General features: G+C 46.7%; 1 long non-coding RNA gene across 1 annotated transcript; it reads left to right on the top strand.

The window, feature by feature from the left end:
• The first annotated feature begins 1,247 nt into the window (after positions 1 to 1,247).
• LOC137305770 (uncharacterized) lies at positions 1,248 to 6,488 on the top strand. Its single transcript, XR_010958758.1, has 3 exons — positions 1,248 to 1,930; positions 2,028 to 2,264; positions 6,026 to 6,488. It is a non-coding gene; the product is annotated as an uncharacterized lncRNA (long non-coding RNA).
• The last annotated feature ends 17,934 nt before the right edge of the window (positions 6,489 to 24,422 follow it).

Here is a 24,422-nt window from a genome sequence, read left to right as displayed (position 1 = left end):
AGGGAGAGAAATCAGAGAAAGGGAGAGTGACAGAGAGACGGAAGCAGAGAGAGAGAGACAGAGAGACAGGGAGAGAGAGAGAGAGATGGAGAGAGACCGTGGGAGACAGAGAGAGAGAGAGAGAGAGACAGAAAGCGAGTGACAGAAAGAAACAGAGACAGAGAGAGAGGGAGAGGGAGGGAGAGAGAGACATAGACAAGGAGAGAGAGGGAAAGGGAGACAGAGAGAGAGAGAAAGAGAGAGGGGGAGAGAGACAGAGAGGAGACAGAGAGAGAGGGGGAGAGAGAGACAGAGGGAGAAGGAGAGACAGAGAGGAGATAGAGAAAGAGATGGAGAGATCGACAAAAAGACAGAGAGTAGACAGAGAGAGAGAGAGACAAAGAGAGGAAGAGAGACAGAGTCATAGAGATACAGAGAGAGAGAGACGGAGAGAGAGAGATGGAGAGACACCGAGATAGACAGAGAGAGAGGGAGTGAGAGATAGAGAGCGACAGATAGAGAGAGAGATAGGGAGAGACTGAGAGAGAGAGAGGGAGAGAGAGGGAGAGAGAGACAGAGAGAGAGAGACAGAGAGAGAGGGAGACAGACAGAGAGAGTGAAAGAGAGAGACAGAGACAGACAGAGAGAATGGGAGAGAGAGAGCGAGGGACAGAGACAGGGAGAGCGAGACAGAGAGAGAGAGAGACAGAGAGAGAGACAGAGAGATGGGGAGAAAGAGACGGAGAGAGAGAGTCCAAGGGAGACAGAGAGAACCAGAGACAGAGAGAGGGAGGGAGGGAGGGAGAGAGAGAGACAGAGAGTGGGAGAGAGACAGATAGACGGGGAGAGAGGGAGAGATGGAGAGAGAGAGACCGAGGGACACAGAGAGAGAGAGAGAGAGAGAGAAGACAGGGAGATACAGAGAGAAAGAGAGACAGAGAGAGGGAGAGGGAGAGAGAGAGAGAGAGAGAGACAGAGACATAGAGAGAGAGAGAGAGACAGAGAGACAGAGAGACAGGATGTGTGAGAGACAGAGGGAGAGAGACAGAGGGACAGAGAGGGAGAGGGAGAGAGACAGAGTTGGAGAGAGTCATAGAGAGAGACAGAGAGAGAGAGACTGGGAGAGAGACGGAGAGAGCGATGGAGAGAGAGAAATGGGGGAGAGAGAAACACAGAGAGAAAGTGAGGGAGAGAGTGAGAGAGACAGAGAGAGAGGTCCGAGAGAGAGAGACAGAGAGAAAGAGAGAGAAACAGAGGGAGATGTGGAAAACTATAAGCTTTGCCTTACTAAATTGACTTTCTAATACACTTAAACCATAAAGCTGACCATATTAATGTAGAAATATTGAACCATTATAGAAGCAAAGCATGATGGAATAAGTTGACCATGTTAGCTAACCAGCTGAATTTAATGAGAAGCTTGGAGTGTACACTTTCCCAGCAAAGACACTTTCCCAGCAAAGACACTTTCCCAGCAAAGACACACAGAAGGGCTATAGTCTTTGCTTATGAGATAACTGTCTAACTAACAGAAATTAATGACCACATAACCTTGAGACCAAGACAGTCTCTACTGATAAGGGAGCTGTGTTGCTAAAGTAACGTACCTTTCCCAGATCCTGTGAGAGGCCACCGAGGGGGATGGGGGCCTGGGAGTTGGTCCCTATTTTTGATTGACTAAAACTCTTGAACCAATGAGATTGTACATGTACGCCTATATTCAATGATAGATAAAGTAAGTGTATAAAAAGAAAGCTAAATCCTTTGTCTTTCGAAGTCGTAGCCTCAACCTTTGATTGAGGTGGACTTCCCTTGTATACAAGCTTCTTGGTAATAAATTCTTACTTGTCTGAAAATAAGTGTTTTGGAGTTAATGCATTGTGTATAATAGGTAATTAAGTTCTTTTCGACAGTTTCTTGGAGGTCCCACCGAGATCGCTTGTGATCTCCGGTCAGTACGGACACAGTTGTCTGTGCAAGCCCAGACACACAGCGATTGAAAGGTGAATGCATTAACTGACGTGACTAATTCTTCTGTTTGCCTTTAGGAATTGGAAGGCGATCATAGGAAATGTGTTTCGTAAAGACAAGGAAAGAAAAAGGGGACAGAGTGTGATGTGTGACAGATTACTCAATATTGTCAGCTGCGGTGTTGTAGTAACGGGCTGAGAGAGAGCAATAATGGAGTAGATCTGTGAATACCGGTGATACTAGGAGTGAAGTTGAGGTTGCTGTCTGGGATCGATAGACTGTCACCTCCTCGTGGAGAGGCGCCAGGAAAAGAGGTAACCAGTTACAGACTTGTTTTTAAAAAAAAAAATTTTTAGTGTAAAGTTATAATTTGGTTAAGCGCAGACTAGATGTTGCGTAATTCGGAAAAGTGCGAAATTTGCAAGTCTGTAGTGGCGACAAACGCAGACTGGTGTGGATGTCGTGGATTCGGAAAAAGTGCAAAATTCTGGTTTACCTGAATTAAGTGTTTAGGTAGAAACACTGATAGTGCTCAAGTGTAGGAGCACTTTCTAAAAAAAGATCTTGCATAAGTCAGCTGATTCAACTAAGTGCAGACGTTTCTCTCACGCACCTAGTCTGAGCTGGTTAAGGTGGATGTAGAGAACACATGACGTCTTGTCCAATCAGCTGAATTATCAAGTATAGAATTGTGATAGTTAAGATAGGTCTTGATTGTTGTGTAATTACAGTGTGAAGGATTGTATAAACTATTGTATAAACTATAAGCCATGGGCGCCAACGCCAGCAAAATCCCTCCAAAGGGAACACCTGCTGCTTACATGTACAGAAACTTTGGGAAAGAATCAACTGACGAGTTGATAGTTTGGTCCAAATGGACCAGGACTAAGAAATATCCTTTTCCCAAAGACGGTACATTTAATATGGATAGAATTAAGTGACTAGAAAAATGTTTAAAAGACAGAGACCCGGAAAAGAAAGGGTCCTTTTGTTTTGGTGTACTGTCTCTTTAAAAAAAGCCTGTCCTGATTGTGTGTTTTTTTCGGTGTTGTGGGCCACGCCCCCTTCTTACTGCGTCTTACGTGTTTTCTTCCTTTGTGTAATGTATCTGTTTTGTCTTGTGTTCAATTCTGATATTGCTGAATTAAAATTGGAGTTATTGAGGTTAAGTGACCTATTAAATTCTGGTTCTTATAAAATGTGGGCATGTTAAATTCCAGACATGGGATCTTCTAAAAAATTGGCATTTTGAATTTTTATTTTTGTGATTGGCTGTGGTTTAAAAAAAGGTTTAAAAAATTAACGGGACAGAAAAAAAGCTATCTGGTATCACAGTGATAGGAAAAGTCGGAAACCTGGAACAGCTCGGAGAGTTGGTTATAATCAAACCCACTAAAACTATGTGAAAAAAATAATAATTGGAAAGCTATAGTTGTGTATGACAAGCAAATTATAAAACTTACGAAGACTAACTATAAACTAAAATGTACGATGGGAGATGTTATTTCCCGGTATGAATTTTTTCTAAACAAAAGAATTTATGTGAAATTCACCAAGACAAAATGAGGTTTAATTGTAAAGAAAAGACAAAGTGCAGATTTAAAGAATTACAAGTTACATTTGCAGGATGATCTCTAGTTATAAATTAAACTGATCTTCGAAGCATTTTGTGCTATTGTGATTGATTAAACACTATGATTAAAAATAAATCTCAAAATAGTGTGCAAATATATAGTGTAAAAGCAATCCATAAATGTGAAAAAAAAATCAGTCAAACCTGTGTGAAGAGAAATTTTGATTGTGGAAACTTAATCTCAGAGGGAGTAGTATCAAATTACCCCTACCACAAGAGCAAGTTAATGTTAACCCCTTCCATCCCAAGAAGCCAGACTGCCATGCCAAGAGCAGTTCAAACAGATAGAAATGACCCAGTCGGTTGAGAACTGTCTGAGGCTAACCATTACACAGATGAACATGAGGTAACAATTGGTATAGGTTAGAATTGGAAGTCCATTACTTGAGCTATGTACTGACACAGGGTACTAAACGCCTATCAGTTTTACCCCGCCACAGTATGATAACGAAGTTCGACAAGTTCGGGGCTATTCACGAATAGTAGATACAATACAAGATCTGACCAAAGAGGGGAGACCTTCCCTGACAAATTATATAACTCGCACTGAGAATGCTAAGAAAACTCAACAATTATATCAACACCTCCTAACTCAAGTGTTAAAACAAAGCAAGACATGGAATGGAGGTGGACATCGTAAAAGATTTCAGACAGGCTGCGCGCTCCAGAGAGAGAGAGAGAGGGACTAGGCAAATTCTCTCTCCTGTTTTATTTTCTGGATTTGTTTCGGTAAAAGGATTATTCCTTTGGATAAATAAATAATAAATGATGATTTGACAAATTAACCCCTTGGGCTCTCAAGAAGAGCCGCAATGGATTTTCTGTGTTTCTTTTAAAACAGGTGACCCTGGTTTTTGGGACCACGTGAATGTTGATGGTGCAGGATTACCAAGAGTAGTTCTTTGACATAAAATGGCTTTACAAAGTTACGGTGCAACCTTTGCTGGAGAAATTTGGTGCAGGAAACGATCCAGTGGTGTTAAAAATTTAAGACTTTAGCTGCAGACATCAGCAGATACCAAATGTCACAGCGTGGTGATATCAACCTGATTCTCTTCTTTTGAAAACATTTTGATTTGTTTTGTTTTAACCCATTTATTGTCTTCCGAGACAGAGTGCTCGAGGTGGGAAGATATGGGAGTTACATCCAAAAGTAATTACAAGTACTTCTGTCTCTACTATAAAACCACAAAGCCTGGACATAATATGTTTCTGAAATTGGAATTGATAAGAAAAATTTATATGAGTTGCTATTCAAGCACTCGAGAAAGGAAAGATTTACTTGTAATTTAAGGGGATAATCAAATTATATTTAAAATAAAAGAAGTCCAGTCTAAATGGTTCCTATTGAATGCTGTGTATCAAGGAAGAATTCTTTTCGGGAGGGAAGAAAATTTTACATTGACAAGTCCTGTCAGTCCAACAATACTGCTCTCAAGTTGGGATAATTGTGAAATGATAGAAGGGACTCGGGCACAATATAGTGGGATATTTTGGGAAATGAAAAGCGATTCAAGAAGAAATTACGTAAAATAAATAAATTTTGGGATATTGGAGCTGACTGTAAATATTGTATCGGACAGTAACATTGATTTGGCAATATTAGATCAAAAGGTCAGAGATTTAGGGCCTCGCATTAAAGATATATTTAAAAATAAATGAAAATACAGATAAGGAATTGTCTGAGGATCAAATACTGATCATACATTTGCACAGGATAGCTACAGTGCTAGAAACACATACCCAAACCATTAATAAATTAATAAAAGAGGAATATAATGTATCTTAGCAGGCAGCTGCTAATGACATCTACAGTACATATGGTAACTGGATGGTGGAACAGACACGAGAGAACCTAGCCCAGATACAGGCTGGGGAAGTACCCTTATGAATAACGAATCCACAAACTGAGGGTGAGCCTGACCTGTGGGCAGGATGGAGGTGGTACCTCCAACCGGCTGTTACCAAACAAGAACATCACCCCTTGCCAATTCAGGGCAATGGTGCGGGTGTGCCCCACTCAAGTGGAGTGTAAACCTGACGGAGGAGGGCTCCTAGGGTTGGTACTAGTAATACTGGTGATGGCACCCGAAACCCAGGGTCGAGAGGTGTACCAAGTACAGAATATTGGGGTAATGAAGGACAGAATGCACATATCCCATCACAATATGTTACCATATGCTGGAAAAAAATTTTTTTTAAAGGGAATTTGGCTGAAACAAAATTAAAGGGATGTGTTACTAGACATGCTGTCACTGTATGTCCACATAGTGTTGGACACAGCCCAGAAGCACAGTGTGGGTTTAACAATATCGGTACCATGGAAGCCCTAGAGGCGGATCTAAAACCCACTCAAATGGCATACACCGGAGAGGGCGAATATTGTGTTACAACTAATTTGAAAATGTTTAAATATGCCAATCTAACTTGTGATATTTTAAGTCCAGAATTCTACTCCATTCCTGAAGTCCTGGTTCGGATTGGACCCGAGGAACTGGTAGAGATACACCGGCATAACCTCACCACCTTACAAGTTTCTGAGGATGTCAAAAAAGGACTTAAAAGAATATCAGGACACATTTGGGTATCTGACACCCCTGTTGCCTAAATACTTGGAAGCATTGCGAATGGAGATACGCCTCTCCCAGAAGGTTTATTATAACCTACAACAGGACAATAACAACATTAAGCATGACATTGACCAAATTAAAGTCACCACTTGGTGGGATGACCTCTGGAATTTGGGACTGAATATGCAGATCCATCCTTGGATTAGATTAATGTCACATGTATTAGTCGTAGTGCAGTTTGTTGTAATGTCCTTCTTGATTTTCATTGCATGTAATAAATGTAAGCAGAGGATGAAGGGTTTGGCAAAGGTAGTAAAACAGAGCCTGGGTGAGAATGTCCCCATTGTCTCTGTGGTTTCAACTAAGAAAACATCTTAATGGTACCGGGAGTAGCACCCGCTGGGGTAAGGTGCATGTAAAAGGGAAGACTATCATAGTTTGATAGGATGATCAGATGCTCTGCCTCTCTTCCACCCAGACTGGTGGCCAACACGAAGGGAACCTGGTTAAGATGAGGTACAGCATCTAAGAGGATATTGTAGGGATAAAATTTGGATTAAGGAATATAAAAGGGTGGGTCCCAATCTCGAGTTCAAAGGTCAGGCCTAGTAGTTGATTAATTAACCCATAAATCCCCATACAAGGACCCCGGCGGTGGTGTACCAGAAAAAAAAAACTGACTGATTAATTAAACTGTTATAAGAGACTGTTGCAGCATGGCATGTCCCAAACTTTTAAATCATATGAGAATAATTGGCTCGGCATGCCTGATCGTGTGGGTGGAAACTGGCATAAAACCTGCTACAACCCCTGCTGCAAGCAGACTCAATCGTGTTTCAAGGGAACTGCATGTCAATATTTTTTATACATGTCATATATGTATGCAAAGTGTCAAGGTATCTCTAGTTGCTGGGTGTGCTCACATATCCCAGTTCAATCCAAGGGAGGCATTCCCCTCAGACCAGTCCCCCTAACTTCCCAAGAAATAGCGGAGTGGGTAATAAATCAAATTGAAATTAATGGGAACAGAATGCGAGATAGTGGCTGGATGAGTGCGAGAACAAATGAGACAATGTTTGTGAGAAAGCAATGGAAGGAGTACACAATCACAACAAAATGTGAAACCAGATTTCGGGGGTGGTACCAACCTAATTACGATCAGACCCATAAACCTCCTTTTTTAATCCTTACAAATACACCAAGAACTAATGGAGCAATATGTTTGAGTAAGAATTCAGTAGGGGGTGATGTAATGGGATGGAGTAATTGCACTCAGTATATAAATATGACAGTAACCAGCATCAGTAGTACCATCAGATGGAAGCCTTGCACAGGTGGCCAAATTTACATAGATAGAATAAACATAAAGAATTCCCCTGCAGTTACTGCGTATAATGAAACCTACTTTATTTGTGGCCACAAGGCAGACCCATGGTTGCCTCAAAAATGGACAGGATCATGTTACTTGGGATATGTGATCCCATATATCCAACACTCATCATCCCTGCCTCAATATCCTGCTGGGCAACGAGTAAAGAGGGTAATTACTGAGGCCGACCGATTCTGGGCCATTGCTTTCCCGAGGTGGGGAGTGAGCATGGCCACCAGAGAAATTATTAAATTAGCCAATATCTGGGAAATAGTTGCTAATGATACGGCAGAAACCTTAAAGGAAATAAGTGCAGAAATGTTAGCCATTCGTACGGTCACCTTACAAAATCGTATGGCCTTTGATTATCTATTGGCAGAGAAAGGAGGAACATGCGCACTAATTGGATCTGAATGTTGTACCTACATACCTGATAGTTCAGAGAATATTGCTAATTTGGCCAATCACATCCAAAGGGAAGTTGAGAAATTCAAGCAGCCCCCTTCATTCACTCTTTGGGGCTGGGCAACAGGATGGCTGGGTTCCATTGGGACTTCTCTAGTTCAGGGACTAGTCAGTTTGAACATCTGGGTGGAATAATGCCTTATTAAAGTGTTGTCCTTTTATATATATATATGTAGGACAAAAGGTGGGAATGTGGAAAACTATAAGCTTTGCCTTACTAAATTGACTTTCTAATACACTTAAACCATAAAGCTGACCATATTAATGTAGAAATATTGAACCATTAAAGAAGCAAAGCATGATGGAATAAGTTGACCATGTTAGCTAACCAGCTGAATTTAATGAGAAGCTTGGAGTGTACACTTTCCCAGCAAAGACACTTTCCCAGCAAAGACACACAGAAGGGCTATTGTCTTTGCTTATGAGATAACTGTCTAACTAACAGAAATTAATGACCACATAACCTTGAGACCAAGACAGTCTCTACTGATAAGGGAGCTGTGTTGCTAAAGTAACGTACCTTTCCCAGATCCTGTGAGAGGCCACCGAGGGGGATGGGGGCCTGGGAGTTGGTCCCTATTTTTGATTGACTAAAACTCTTGAACCAATGAGATTGTACATGTACGCCTATATTCAATGATAGATAAAGTAAGTGTATAAAAAGAAAGCTAAATCCTTTGTCTTTCGAAGTCGTAGCCTCAACCTTTGATTGAGGTGGACTTCCCTTGTATACAAGCTTCTTGGTAATAAATTCTTACTTGTCTGAAAATAAGTGTTTTGGAGTTAATGCATTGTGTATAATAGGTAATTAAGTTCTTTTCGACAGAGAGATAGAGAGGGAGAGACAGAGAGAGAGAGACAGGGAGAGAAAGAGATCGAGAGGGAGACAGACACAGAGAGAGAGAGAGAGAGATAGAGATATAGAGAAAAACAGAGAGAGAGACAGAGAGATACGGAGACAGAGAGATAGAGAGACAGAGAGAGTTGGAGACAGGGAGAGAAAGAGTTAGAGAGAGACAGACAGAGATCAAAAAGGAGACAGAGAGAGGTAGAGAGAGAGACAGAGAGAGGGGGAGGGAGGAGAAAAAGAGAGACAGAGTGAGAGACAGAAAGAGAGAGACAGAGATAGACATAGAGAGAGAGGGAGAGAGAAGGATACAGAGATAGAGAGGGAGGGAGAGAGAGAGAGAGACAAAGAGATGGTGAGGGGGAGAAAGAGAGATAGAAAGAGAGGGAGAGACAGAGGGAGAGACAGAAAGAGGGGAGGGAGAGAGGGAGACAGGGAGAGAAAGGGAGACAGCGAGAGAGAGTGAGACAGAGAGACAGGTGGAGTGAGAGAGAGAGAGATAGATCTCTTTCCATCTCTCTCTCTCCCCCTCACCATCTCTTTGTCTCTCTCTCTCTCCCTCCCTCTCTATCTCTGTATCCTTCTCTCTCCCTCTCTCTACAAATACATAAAGGGCAAAAGTGTAACTAGGGAGAGAGTAGGGCCTCTTAAGGATCAACAAGGTCATCTATGTGCGGAACCACAAGAGATGGGTGAGATCCTAAACGAATATTTCACATCGGTATTTACGGTTGAGAAAGGCATGGATGTTAGGGAACTTGGGGAAATAAATAGTGATGTCTTGAGGAGTGCACATATTACAGAGAGGGAGGTGCTGGAAGTCTTAACGCGCATCAAGGTAGATAAATCTCCGGGACCTGATGAAATGTATCCCAGGACGTTATGGGAGGTTAGGGAGGAAATTGCGGGTCCCCTAGCAGAGATATTTAAATCATCGACAGCTACAGGTGAGGTGCCTGAAGATTGGAGGGTAGCAAATGTTGTGCCTTTGTTTAAGAAGGGCGGCAGGGAAAAGCCTGGGAACTACAGACCGGTGAGCCTGACATCTGTAGTGGGTAAGTTGTTAGAGGGTATTCTGAGGGACAGGATCGACAGGCATTTGGAGAGGCAGGGACTAATTAGGAACAGTCAGCATGGTTTTGTGAGTGGAAAATCATGTCTCACAAATTTGATTGAGTTTTTTGAAGGGGTAACCAAGAAGATAGATGAGGGCTGTGCAGGAGACGTGGTCTACATGGACTTCAGCAAAGCATTTGACAAGGTACCGCATGGTAGGTTGTTACATAAGGTTAAATCTCATGGGATCCAAGGTGAGGTAGCCAATTGGATACAAAATTGGATTGACGACAGAAGACAGAGGGTGGTTGTAGAGGGTTGTTTTTCAAACTGGAGGCCTGTGACCAGCGGTGTGCCTCAGGGATCGGTGCTGGGTCCGCTGTTATTTGTTATTTATATTAATGATTTGGATGAGAATTTAGGAGGCATGGTTAGTAAGTTTGCAGATGACACCAAGATTGGTGGCATTGTGGACAGTGAAGAAGGTTATCTAAGATTGCAACGGGATCTTGATAAATTGGGCCAGTGGGCCGATGAATGGCAGATGGAGTTTAATTTAGATAAATGTGAGGTGATGCATTTTGGTAGATTGAATCGGGCCAGGACCTACTCCGTTAATGGTAGGGCGTTGGGGAGAGTTATAGAACAAAGAGATCTGGGAGTACAGGTTCATAGCTCCTTGAAAGTGGAGTCACAGGTGGATAGGGTGGTGAAGAAGGCATTCAGCTTGCTTGGTTTCATTGGTCAGAACATTGAATACAGGAGTTGGGATGTCTTGTTGAAGTTGTACAAGACATTAGTAAGGCCACACTTGGAATACTGTGTACAGTTCTGGTCACCCTATTATAGAAAGGATATTATTAAACTAGAAAGAGTGCAAAAAGATTTACTAGGATGCTACCGGGACTTGATGGTTTGACTTACAGGGAGAGGTTGGATAGACTGAGACTTTTTTCCCTGGAGAGTAGGAGGTTAAGGGGTGATATTATAGAAGTCTATAAAATAATGAGGGGCATAGATAAGGTAGATAGTCAAAATCTTTTCCCAAAGGTAGGGGAGTCTATAACGAGGGGGCATAGATTTAAGGTGAGAGGGGAGAGATACAAAAGGGTCCAGAGGGGCAATTTTTTCACTCAAAGGGTGGTGAGTATTTGGAACGAGCTGCCAGAGGCAGTAGTAGAGGCGGGTACAATTTTGTCTTTTAAAAAGCATTTGGACAGTTACATGGGTAAGATGGGTATAGAGGGATATGGGCCAAGTGCAGGCAATTGGGACTAGCTTAGTGGTATAAACTGGGCGACATGGACATGTTGGGCCGAAGGGCCTGTTTCCATGTTGTAAACTTCTATGATTCTATGATTCTATAAACAGAGAGAGAGAGAGGGACAGAGATAGAAAGGGAGGGAGAGAAAGAGAGACAGAGAGACAGTGAGGGAGAGAGAGAGTCGGAGAGAGAGGGAGAGAGAGACAGAGAGAGAGAGACAGAGAGAGAGATAGAGAAACAGAGAGAGAGAGGGACTGAGATAGAGGGAGAGAAAGAGACAGAGAGAGCGAGACAGTGAGAGAGAGGAGTGAGAGGGATACAGAGATAGAGAGGGAGGTACAGAAAGAGAGACAGAGAGACAGTGAGGGAGAGAGAGAGAGTCGGAAAGAGAGGGAGAGATGGAGAGAGGGGAGAGAGACAGACAAAGAGAGAGAGAGAGACAGAGGGGGAGAGAAAGAGAGAGGGAGACAGGGAGCGAAAGGGAGACAGAGAGAGAGTGAGACAGAGACAGGTAGAGTGAGAGAGACACACACACACAGAGCAGAGAAAGAGTTAGAGAGATGGAGACAGAGAGGGAGAGAGAGAGACAGAGAGAGGGAGACAGAGAGAGAGGGAATGAGAGGGATACAGAGATAGAGAGGGAGGGAGAGAGAGAGAGACAGAGAGACAGTGAGGGAGAGAGAGAGAGAGTCAGAAAGAGAGGGAGAGACACAGAGAGGGGAGAGAGACAGACAAAGAGAGAGAGAGACAGAGGTGGAGAGAGAGAGAGAGAGGGAGACAGGGAGAGAAAGGGAGACAGAGAGAGAGTGAGACAGAGAGACAGAGAGATAGGTAGAGTGAGAGAGACACACACACAGAGCAGAGAGAGGGAGACAGAGAGAGATGGAGAGAGAGTGGGAGAGAGAGAGACAGCGAGAGACAGAGAGAGATAGAGAAACAGAGAGAGGGACAGAGATAGAGGGACAGAGATAGAGGGAGAGAGAGAGAGAGAGAGGGAGAGACAGACAGAGAGGGAGACAGAGAGAGGGAGACAGAGAGAGAGGGAGAGAGAGACAGACAGAGAGACAGACAGAGAGGGAGGGGGAGACTGAGAGATGAAGAGAAGACAGAGTGAAGGAGACAGAGAGAGAGAGGGAGAGAGACAGAAAGAGAGAGAGAGGGAGAGAGGGCACGAGGGACAGTGCGAGAGAGGGAGAGAGAGAGGGAGGAATAGAGAGGCAGAGAGGGAGACAGAAGGGGCAGAGAGAGAGGGAGAGAGAGACACATAGTGAGACACAGAGAGAGAGGGACAGAGGGAGGAAAAGAAAGAGACAGAGAGACAGAGGGAGAGAGACAGAGGAGAGAGGGAGAGAGGGAGAGAGACAGAGAGACACACACAAAGGGAGAGGGAGGGATAGTGATAGAGAGGGAGACAGAGAGAGGGGGAGAAAGGCAGGGAAAGGGAGAGAGAGAGACAGAGAGAGGGGAGCAGAGAGAGAGACAGAGAGTGAGACAGAGAAATAGGGAGACAGAGAGAGGGACAGATAGAGGGAGATAGAGGGAGAGAGAAACACGGAGGAGACAGGGAGAGACACACACACACAGAGAAAGGCACAAAGATAGAGACAGAGAGAGAGATAGAGAGACAGAGAGAGATAGAGAGAGCGATAGAGATAGACAGAGAGAGGAATTGAAAGAGAGACAGAGAGAGAGGGAGATAGAGGGACGGAGAGAGATGGAGAGAGTGAGAGAAACAGAGAGAGAGAGAGAGGGAGAGTGGGCGAGAGACAGAGAGAGGGGAGAGAGACAGACAAGGAGAGAGAGAGACAGACAGAGAGGTGAGAGAGAGAGGGAGAGAGACAGAGTCAGAGAGAGACAAAGAGGGACAGAGAGAGGGACAGAGAGGGAGAGAGAGACACACAGAGGAGAGAGGGAGAGACACATGATTAGAGAAAGGCACAGAGAGAGAGACAGAGAGAGAGGGAGACAGAGAGAGAGGGAGACAGAGAGAGACAGACAGAGAGGGAGGGGGAGAGGGAGGGGGAGACTGAGAGATGAAGAGAAGACAGAGTGAAGGAGACAGAGAGGGAGAGGGTGAGAGAGGGAGGGAGGGAGAGAGACAGAGAAAGAGAGAGACTGAGAGAGAGGGAGAGAGGGCACGAGGGACAGCGCGAGAGAGGGAGAGAGAGGGAGGAATAGAGAGGCAGAGAGGGAGACAGAAGGGGCAGAGAGAGAGGGAGAGAGAGACACATAGTGAGACACAGAGAGAGAGGGACAGAGGGAGGAAAAGAAAGAGACAGAGAGACAGAGGGAGAGAGACAGAGGAGAGAGGGAGAGAGACAGAGAGACACACACAAAGGGAGAGGGAGAGAGGAAGAGGAATAATGAGACAGAGAGGGACAGAAGGGACAGAGAGAGGGAGAGAGACAGAAAGAGACACACACACAAAGGGAGAGGGAGGGATAGTGATAGAGAGGGAGACAGAGAGAGGGGGAGAAAGGCAGAGAGAGGGAGAGAGAGTGACAGAGAGAGGGGAGCAGAGAGAGAGACAGAGAGTGAGACAGAGAGATAGAGAGACAGAGAGAGGGACAGATAGAGGGAGATAGAGGGAGAGAGAAACACGGAGGAGACAGGGAGAGACACACACACACAGAGAAAGGCACAAAGATAGAGACAGAGAGAGAGATAGAGAGACAGAGAGAGATAGAGAGAGCGATAGAGATAGACAGAGAGAGGAATTGAAAGAGAGACAGAGAGAGAGGGAGATAGAGGGACGGAGAGAGATGGAGAGAGTGAGAGAAACAGAGAGAGAGAGAGAGGGAGAGAGAGTGGGCGAGAGACAGAGAGAGGGGAGAGAGACAGACAAGGAGAGAGAGAGACAGACAGAGAGGTGAGAGAGAGAGGGAGAGAGACAGAGTCAGAGAGAGACAAAGAGGGACAGAGAGAGGGACAGAGAGGGAGAGAGAGACACACAGAGGAGAGAGGGAGAGACACATGATTAGAGAAAGGCACAGAGAGAGAGACAGAGAGAGAGATAGAGAGACAGAAAGAGAAACTGAAAGAGAGACAGAGAGAGAGGGAGATAGAGGGACAGAGAGAGATGGAGAGAGTGAGAGAGACACAGAGAGGGAGAGAGAGAGGGGGCGAGAGGCAGAGAGAGGGGAGAGAGACAGACAATGATAGAGGGAGAGAGACAGGCAGAGAGGGGGGAGACTGAGAGGGAGAGAGACAGAGTCAGCGAGAGACAGAGAGAGAGACAGAGAGAGGCAGAGTGAGTGAGGGAGAGAGATACAGAGAGAGAGAATGGGAGAGAGATGGAAAGAGAGACAGAGAGAGAGAGACAGAGAGAGACAGAGAGAGAGAGGGAGAGAGACAGAGAGAGGGAGACAGAGAGAGGGCGAGAAAGAGAGAAGGGGTGAGAGAGGGATAGTGAGAGAGAGGAAGACAGAAGAGACAGAGGGAGAGGGAGAGAGAGACAGATAGAGAGACTGGGAGAGAGACAGAGAGCGAGAGATACGGAGAGAGGGACACAGAGAGAGACACGGAGAAGGGGAGAGAGACAGAGTGAGAGAGAGGGAGAGAGAGAGCGCGCAACAGATAGAGAGAAGGAGAGAGAGAGAAGGAGTGAGAGACAGACAGAGAGAGAGGGAGAGATTGAGAGAGAGGGAGAGAGAGAGAGAGAGGGGGAGCGAGAGTGAGGATCTGAGAGAGAGACAAAGAGGGAGAGAGGTGGAGAGACAAAGAGAGCAGCACACACAAAGGGAGAGAGAGAGAGAGAGAGAGAAGAATAGTGAGACAGAGAGGGAGACAGAAGAGACAGAGAGAGAGGGAGAGAGAGACACAGAGAAAGGGAGAGAGAGACAGAGAGAGAGATACAGAGTGGGACAGAGATAGAGGGACAGAGATAGAGGGAGAGAGAGAGAGTGGGAGAGACAGACAGAGAGGGAGACAGAGAGAGAGGGAGACAGAGAGAGAGGGAGACAGAGAGAGACAGACAGAGAGGGAGGGGGAGAGGGAGGGGGAGACTGAGAGATGAAGAGAAGACAGAGTGAAGGAGACAGAGAGGGTGAGAGAGGGAGGGAGGGAGAGAGACAGAGAAAGAGAGAGAGACTGAGAGAGAGGGAGAGAGGGCACGAGGGACAGCGCGAGAGAGGGAGAGAGAGGGAGGAATAGAGAGGCAGAGAGGGAGACAGAAGGGGCAGAGAGAGAGGGAGAGAGAGACACATAGTGAGACACAGAGAGAGAGGGACAGAGGGAGGAAAAGAAAGAGACAGAGAGACAGAGGGAGAGAGACAGAGGAGAGAGGGAGAGAGACAGAGAGACACACACAAAGGGAGAGGGAGAGAGGAAGAGGAATAATGAGACAGAGAGGGACAGAAGGGACAGAGAGAGGGAGAGAGACAGAAAGAGACACACACACAAAGGGAGAGGGAGGGATAGTGATAGAGAGGGAGACAGAGAGAGGGGGAGAAAGGCAGAGAGAGGGAGAGAGAGTGACAGAGAGAGGGGAGCAGAGAGAGAGACAGAGAGTGAGACAGAGAGATAAAGAGACAGAGAGAGGGACAGATAGAGGGAGATAGAGGGAGAGAGAAACACGGAGGAGACAGGGAGAGACACACACACACAGAGAAAGGCACAAAGATAGAGACAGAGAGAGATAGAGAGGTAGAGAGAGAGAAATAGAGAGAGCGATAGAGATAGACAGAGAGAGGAATTGAAAGAGAGACAGAGTGAGAGGTAGATAGAGGGACGGAGAGAGATGGAGAGAGTGAGAGAAACAGAGAGAGAGAGAGGGAGAGAGAGTGGGCGAGAGACAGAGAGAGGGGAGAGAGACAGACAAAGAGAGAGAGAGACAGACAGAGAGGTGAGGGAGAGAGACAGAGTCAGAGAGAGATAGAGAGAGACACAGAGGGACATAGAGAGGGACAGAAAGGGAGAGAGACACACAGAGGAGAGAGGGAGAGACACATGATTAGAGAAAGGCACAGAGAGAGAGACAGAGAGAGAGAGAGAGAGACAGAGAGAGAGAGATAGAGAGACAGAAAGAGAAACTGAAAGAGAGACAGAGAGAGAGGGAGATAGAGGGACTTAGAGAGATGGAGAGAGTGAGAGAGACACAGAGTGGGAGAGAGAGGGGGCGAGAGGCAGAGAGAGGGGAGAGAGACAGACTAAGATAGAGGGAGAGAGACAGGCAGAGAGGGGGGAGACTGAGAGGGAGAGAGTCAGAGTCAGAGAGAGACAGAGAGAGAGAGAGACAGAGAGGCAGAGTGAGTGAGGGAGAGAGATAGAGAGAGAGATGAATGGGAGAGAGACGGAGAGAGATGGAAAGAGAGACAGAGAGAGAGACAGAGAGACAGAGAGAGGGCTAGTAATCCAGAGGCCTGGACTAAAATCCAGAGTCATGAGTTCAAATCCCGCCACGGCAGCTGGCGAATTAAAAAATTCAATTAATTAATTAAATTAAATCAATGAAATAAAAATCTGGAATTAAAATACCAGTATCAGTAATGATGGCCATGAAACTACCGGATTGTCGTAAAAACCCATCTGGTTCACTAATGTCCTTGAGGGAAGGAAACCTGCCCTCCTTACCCGGTCTGGCCTATATGTGACTCCAGACCCACAGCAATGTGGTTGATTCTTAATTGCCCTCTGAAATGGCCGAGCAAGCCACTCAGTTGTAAAATCTCGGTACGAAAAGTCATAATAAGAATAAAACCGGACGGACCACCCAGCATCGGACCACGAGGCACCGGACACGACAACGGCAAAACACCAAGCCCAGTCGACCCTGCAAGGTCCTCCTTACCAACATCTGGGGACTTGTGCCAAAATTGGGAGAGCTGTCCCACAGACTAGTCAAGCAACAGCCTGACATAGCCATACTTACAGAATCATACCTTTCAGCCAACGTCCCAGACTCTTCCATCACCATCCCTGGGTATGTCCTGTCCCACCGGCAGGACAGACCCACCAGAGGTGGCGGTACAGTGATATACAGTCAGGAGGGAGTGGCCCTGGGAGTCCTCAACATTGACTCTGGACCCCATGAAATCTCATGGCATCAGGTCAAACATGGGCAAGGAAACCTCCTGCTGATTACCACCTACCGTCCTCCCTCAGCTGATGAATCAGTCCTCCTCCATGTTGAGCACCACTTGGAGGAAGCACTGAGGGCAGCAAGGGCACAAAATGTACTCTGGGTGGGGGACTTCAATGTCCATCACCAAGAGTGGCTCGGTAGCACCACTACTGACCGAGCTGGCCGAGTCCTGAAGGACATAGCTGCTAGACTGGGCCTGCGGCAGGTGGTGAGCGAACCAACACGAGGGAAAAACTTACTTGACCTCGTCCTCACCAATCTACCTGTCGCAAATGCATCTGTCCATGACAGTATTGGTAGGAGTGACCACCGCACAGTCCTCGTGGAGATGAAGTCCCGTCTTCGCACTGAGGACACCATCCAACGTGTTGTGTGGCACTACCACCGTGCTAAATGGGATAGATTCAGAACAGATCTAGCAGCTCAAAACTGGGCATCAATGAGGTGCTGTGGGCCATCAGCAGCAGCAGAATTGTATTCCAGCACAATCTGCAACCTCATGGCCCGGCATATTCCTCACTCTACCATTACCAACAAGCCAGGGGATCAACCCTGGTTCAATGAGGAGTGTAGAAGAGCATGCCAGGAGCAGCACCAGGCGTACCTAAAAATGAGGTGCCAACCTGGTGAAGCTACAACTCAGGACTACATGCATGTTAAACAGCGGAAGCAACATGCAATAGACAGAGCGAAGCGATTCCACAACCAACGGATCAGATCAAAGCTCTGCAGTCCTGCCACATCCAGTCGTGAATGGTGGTGGACAATTAAACAACTAACGGGAGGAGGAGGCTCTGCAAACATCCCCATTCTCAATGATGGCGGAGTCCAGCACGTGAGTGCAAAAGACAAGGCTGAAGCGTTTGCAACCATCTTCAGCCAGAAGTGCCGAGTGGATGATCCATCTCAGCCTCCTCCCGATATCCCCACCATCACGGAAGCCAATTCGATTCACTCCATGTGATATCAAGAAACGGCTGAGTGCACTGGATACAGCAAAGGCTATGGGCCCCGACAACATTCCAGCTGTAGTGCTGAAGACTTGTGCTCCAGAACAAGCTGCGCCTCAAGCCAAGCTGTTCCAGTACAGCTACAACACTGGCATCTACCCGACAATCTGGGCCCCTCATAATTTTGTACACCTCAATCAAGTCTCCCCTCAGCCTCCTCTGCTCCAAGGAAAACAACCCCAGCCTATCCAATCTCTCCTCGGAGCTGCAATTTTCAAGCCCTGGCAACATTCTTGTAAATCTTCTCTGCACTCTCTCCAGAGCAATTACGTCCTTCCTGTAATGTGGTGACCAGAACTGCGCACAATACTCCAGCTGTGGCCTTACCAGCGTTTTATACAGTTCCATCATTACATCCCTGCTTTTGTATTCTATACCTCGGCTAATAACGGAGAGCATTCCGTATGCCTTCTTCACAACCTTATCTACCTATACTGCCACCTTCAGGGACCTGTGCACATGCACTCCAAGGTCTCTCACTTCCTCTACCCCTCTCAGTATATTCCCATTTACTGCGTATTCCCTTTTACTGTTTGTCCTCCCTAAGTGCATTACCTCACACTTCTCCGGGTTGAACTCCATTTGCCACTTTTCCGCCCACTCCACCAACCCATTGATATCTTCTTGGAGTCTACAGTTATCCTCTTCACTCTCAACTACACGGCCAATTATTGTGTCGTCTGCAAATTTGCCAATCATGCCCCCTACATTCAAGTCCAAATCATTAATATATAACACAAACAGCAAGGGACCCAACACTGAGCCCTGTGGCACACCACTGGAAACGGATTTCCATTCGCAAAGACATCCATCGACTTTTACCCTTTGTTCCCTGTTACTGAGCCAATTTTGGATCCAATTCGCCACATTTCCCTGGATCCCATGGGCTTTTACCTTTCTGACCAGTTTGCCATGTGGGACCTTGTCAAATGCCTTACTAAAATCCATGTAGACAACATCCACTGCACTACCCTCATCAATCCTCCTTGTCACTTCCTCAAAGAATTCAATCAGATTTGTAAGGCATGACCTTCCCTGAATAAATCCATGCTGACTATCCCTGATTAAACCAGGCCTTTCCAAGTGACAGTTTATCCTATCTCTCAGTATTGATTCTAATAGTTTGCCCACCACCGAGGTAAGACTGACCGGCCTATAATTGTTCGGCCTTTCCCTCGTACCCTTTTTAAACAACGGTACTACATTTGCAGTCTTCCAGTCCTCCGGTACCTCCCCTGTATCTAGTGAGGATTGGAAAATGATCCTCAGAGCATCCGCTATTTCCTCCCTGGCTTCCTTCAATAGCCTGGGAAACAATCCATCCGGCCCTGGTGACTTATCAACTTTCAAGGATTCCAGTCCCTCTCGTACTTCCTCTCTCGTTATGTTTACCTTATCCAATATTATAAACCTCTCCTCTTTAACTACTACGGATCATCCCTTTCCTTTGTGAATACAGAGACAAAATATTCATTTAAAACCCTACCCACCTCCTCTGCTTCTGCACACAAGTTACCCTTATCATCCCTGATAGGTCCCACCTTTTCCTGAGCTATCCTCTTGTTCTTAATGTACTGATAAAATATCTTTGGGTTTTCTTTAATCTTACTAGCTAATATTTTTTCATGCCCTCTCTTTGCTTTCCTTATTTCCTTTTTTACGTCATCCCTGTACTTTCTATACTCCTCTCGGCTTTCTGCAGTATTTAGTTTTCTGTGACAGTAATAAGCTTTCTTTTTCTGCTTTATCTTGCCCCGTATACTTCTAGACAACCAGGGGGCTCTAAACTTGGCAGTGCCACCCTTTTTCTTTGAGGGGACGTGTCTGCATTGTACCCGTAGAATTTCACTTTTTAGTGCCTCCCACTGGCTTGCCACTGATTTCTCCTCAAGTAGTTGTGTCCAGTCCACTTCTGCCAAATCACCTCTCCATTCTGTAAAATTTGCCTTCCCCCAATTTAAAACGTTTACTCCTGATTTAACTCCGTCCTTTTCCATAATAATGCTAAAACTAACTGAATTGTGGTCACTATCCCCAATATGGTCACCCACTGTCACTTCACCCACTTGCCCATCTTCATTTCCCAGGACTAAATCTAGAATTGCCTCCCCTCTTGTTGGGCTTGTCACGTACTGGTTAAAAAAGTTCTCCTGGACACCGATGAAGAATTTTGCACCCTCTGTGCCCCTCACACTGTTTGAATCCCAGTTGATGTTAGGGTAGTTGAAGTCCCCGACTATTATTGCCCTTTTATTTTTGCACTCAGAAATTTGCCTACATATTTGTTCTTCTATCTCCCTTTCACTATTCGGGGGTCTATAGTTCACTCCTAGTAGTGTGACTGCCCCTTTTTTTATTTCTTAGCTCAACCCATATGGCCTCGATTGATGATCCATTTCGCATATCATCCCTTCTCACAACTGGAATTGATTCTTTTAGCCAATAATGCTACCCCGCCTCCTTTTTTATCACCCACTCTATCTTGCCTGAAAACTCTATATCCAGGGATATTGAGCTGCCAATTATCCCCCTCTTTAAGCCAGGTTTCCGTTATAGCAATGATATCGTGCTGCCATGTGTCTGTCTGTGCCCTTAGCTCATCTGCTTTGTTTGTAATACTCCTTGCATTGAAGTATATCCCCTTTAACCCTGTCAAATTCCTGTGCTGAACACTATTTAACCTTTGCTTTTTTTGCCTTTCTGAGTTGCTAACTACGTCACTAACTGCTTTTCTACTTCCTGTTTTCTGGTCTGAATTTGTCCTATCTGTACCTGCCCTTTGGTTCCCATCCCCCTGCCATATTAGTTTAAACCCTCCCCAACAGAACTAGCAAATGCCCCCGCGAGGATATTGGTCCCAGTTCTGCTTGGGTGCAACCCGTCCAGCTTGTTCAGGTCCCGCCTTTCCCAGAATCGGTCCCAATGCCTCAGGAATTTAAACCCCTCCCTCCTACACCACAGAGGGAGAGAGTGGGAGTGAGAGAGAGAGCGACACAGAGAGACAGAGAGATAAAGAAGGAGTGAGAGTCAAACAGAGAGAGAGGGAGAGACTGAGAGAGAGGGAGAGAGAGAGACAGAGAGAAAGAGAGGGAGAGAGAGAGACAGAGAGAAAGAGAGGGAGGGAGAGAGAGAGAGACAGAGAGAGGGAGACAGCGAGAGACAGAGAGATAGAGAGAGATACAGAAAGAGAGAGACAGAAAGAGACACACACACAAAGGGAGAGAGGGATAGTGAGAGAGAGGGAGACAGAAGAGACAGAGGGAGTGGGAGAGAGAGAATGGGGGACATAGAGAGAGAGACACAGAGAAAGGGGAGATACAGAGGGAGAGAAACAGAGAGAGAGGGAACGAGAGAGTTAGAGAGATACAGAGAGACAGAGAGAGAGGGAGAGAGAGGCAGAAAATGGGAGCGAGACAGACAGCGAGAGATACAGAGAGAGCGACAGAGAGAGAGTGGGACAGACAAATACAGGGACAGAGAGAGGGACAGATAGAGGGAGAGAGAGACACACAGAGGAGAGATGGAGACACACACACACACACACACACACACACAGAGAAAGGCACAGAGAGAGAGAGACAGAGAGAGAAACAGAAAGAGAGACAGAGAGAGAGGGAGAGAGACAGACAGACAGAGAGAGAAACAGAGACAGAGAGAGAGGGAGAGAAACAGAGAGACAGAGAGAGAGGGAGATAGAGGGACAGAGAGAGTGAGGGGGTGAGGGACAGAGAGAGAGGGGAGAGGGACAGATAAAGAGAAAGGGAGAGAGACAGACAGGGGCGAGGGGGTAGAGGGAGAGAGACAGAGTCAGAGAGAGAGACACAGAGGGACAGAGAGGGAGAGAGAGACACACAGAGGAGAGAGGGAGAGACACATGATTAGAGAAAGGCACAGAGAGAGAGACAGAGATTATCCATCTTGGCCTCCTCCCGATATCCCCACCATCACAGAAGCCAGTCTTCAGACAATTCGATTCACTCCACGTGATATCAAGAAACGGCTGAGTGCACTGGATACAGCAAAGGCTCTGGGCCCTGACAACATCCCAGCTGTAGTGCTGAAGACTTGTGCTCCAGAACGAGCTGCGCCTCTAGCCAAGCTGTTCCAGTACAGCAACAACACTGGCATCTACCCGACAATGTGGAAAATTGCCCAGGTATGTCCTGTCCACAAAAAGGACAAATCCAATCCGGCCAATTACCGCCCCATCAGTCTACTCTCAATCATCAGCAAAGTGATGGAAGGTGTCGTCGACAGTGCTATCAAGTGGCACTCACTCACCAATAACCTGCTCACCGATGCTCAGTTTGGGTTCCGCCAGGACCACTCAGCTCCAGACCTCATTACAGCCTTGGTCCAAATATGGACAAAAGAGCTGAAATCCAGAGGTGAGGTGAGAGGGACTGCCCTTGACATCAAGGCAGCATTTGACCGAGTGTGGCACCAAGGAGCCCTAGTGAAATTGAAGTCAATGGGAATCAGGGGGAAAACTCTCCAGTGGCTGGAGTCATACCTAGCACAAAGGAAGATGGTAGTGGTTGTTGGAGGCCAATCATCTCAGCCCCAGGACATTGCTGCAGGAGTTCCTCAGGGCAGTGTCCGAGGCCCAACCATCTTCAGCTGCTTCATCAATGACCTTCCCTCCATCCTAAGGTCAGAAATGGGAATGTTCGCTGATGATTGCACAGTGTTCAGTTCCATTCACAACTCTTCAAATAATGAAGAAATTACAAGAGTCTAACCACCTCCCTTTGACATTCAACGGCATTACCATCGCCGAATCCCCCACGATCAACATCCTGGGGGTCACCATTACCAAAAACAAACCTGGACCAGCCACATAAATACTGTGGCCACAAGAGCAGGTCAGAGGCTGGGTATCCTGTGACGAGTGACTCACCTCCTGACTCCCAAAGCCTTTCCACCATCTACAAGGCTCAAGTCAGGAGTGTGATGGAATACTCTCCACTTGCCTGGATGAGTGTAGCTCCAACAACACTCAAGAAACTCGACACCATCCAGTACAAAGCAGCCCGCTAGATTGGCACCCCATCCACCACCCTAAACATTCACTCCCTTCACCACTGGTGCACCGTGGCTGCAGTGTGTACCATCCACAGGATGCACTGCAGCAACTCGCCAAGGCTTCTTCGACAGCACCTCCCAAACCCGCGACCTCCACCACCTAGAAGGACAAGAGCAGCAGGCACATGGGAACAACACCACCTGCACGTTCCCCTCCAAGTCACACACCATCCCGACTTGGAAATATATCGCCGTTCCTTCATCGTCGCTGGGTTCAAATCCTGGAACTCCCTTCCCAACAGCACTGTGGGAGAACCATCACCACACGGACTGCAGCGGTTCAAGAAGGCGGCTCACCACCACCTTCTCAAGGGCAATTAGGGATGGGCAATAAATGCCGGCCTCGCCAGCGACGCCCACATCCCATGAACAAATTTAAAAAAACTCCCTCAGTGCTGCCCACACATACAGGAGAGAGAGAGAGAGACATAAATCACCAGATAACCTGTTTTTTTCAAGTGATGTTTGTTGATGGATCAATGTTGCCATTAGTCCCCTACGTCAAGTATGTCGAGAGGGCAGACAGGACCTCAGTTTATCATCTTATTGGAAAGACAACACCCTAACAGTGCAGCTCTCCCTCTTCAACAGTGCAGCGCTCCCTCAGTACTGACCCTCCGACAGTGCAGCGCTCCCTCAATACTGACCCTCCGACAGTGCAGCGCTCCCTCAGTACTGACCCTCCGACAGTGCAGCGCTCCCTCAGTACTGACCCTCCGACAGTGCAGCGCTCCCTCAGTACTGACCCTCCGACAGTGCAGCGCTCCCTCAGTACTGTCCCTCCGACAGTGCAGCGCTCCCTCAGTACTGTCCCTCCGACAGTGCAGCGCTCCCTCAGTACTGACCCTCCGACAGTGCAGTGCTCCCTCAGTACTGACCCTCCAACAGTGCAGCGTTCCCTCAGTACTGTCCCTCCAACAGTGCAGCGCTCCCTCAGTACTGACCCTCCGAGAGTGCAGCATTCCCTCAGTACTGACCCTCCGACAGTGCAGCGCTCCCTCAGTACTGACCCTCCGACAGTGCAGCGCTCCCTCAGTACTGACCCTCCGACAGTGCAGCGCTCCCTCAGTACTGACCCTCCGACAGTGCAG

Source organism: Heptranchias perlo, chromosome 40 (assembly GCF_035084215.1).
Source record: "Heptranchias perlo isolate sHepPer1 chromosome 40, sHepPer1.hap1, whole genome shotgun sequence".
In the NCBI taxonomy this organism is placed as follows: domain Eukaryota; kingdom Metazoa; phylum Chordata; class Chondrichthyes; order Hexanchiformes; family Hexanchidae; genus Heptranchias; species Heptranchias perlo.
Note: the sequence above shows the minus strand (reverse complement) of the source record. Positions and strands in the feature narration are given on the sequence as shown.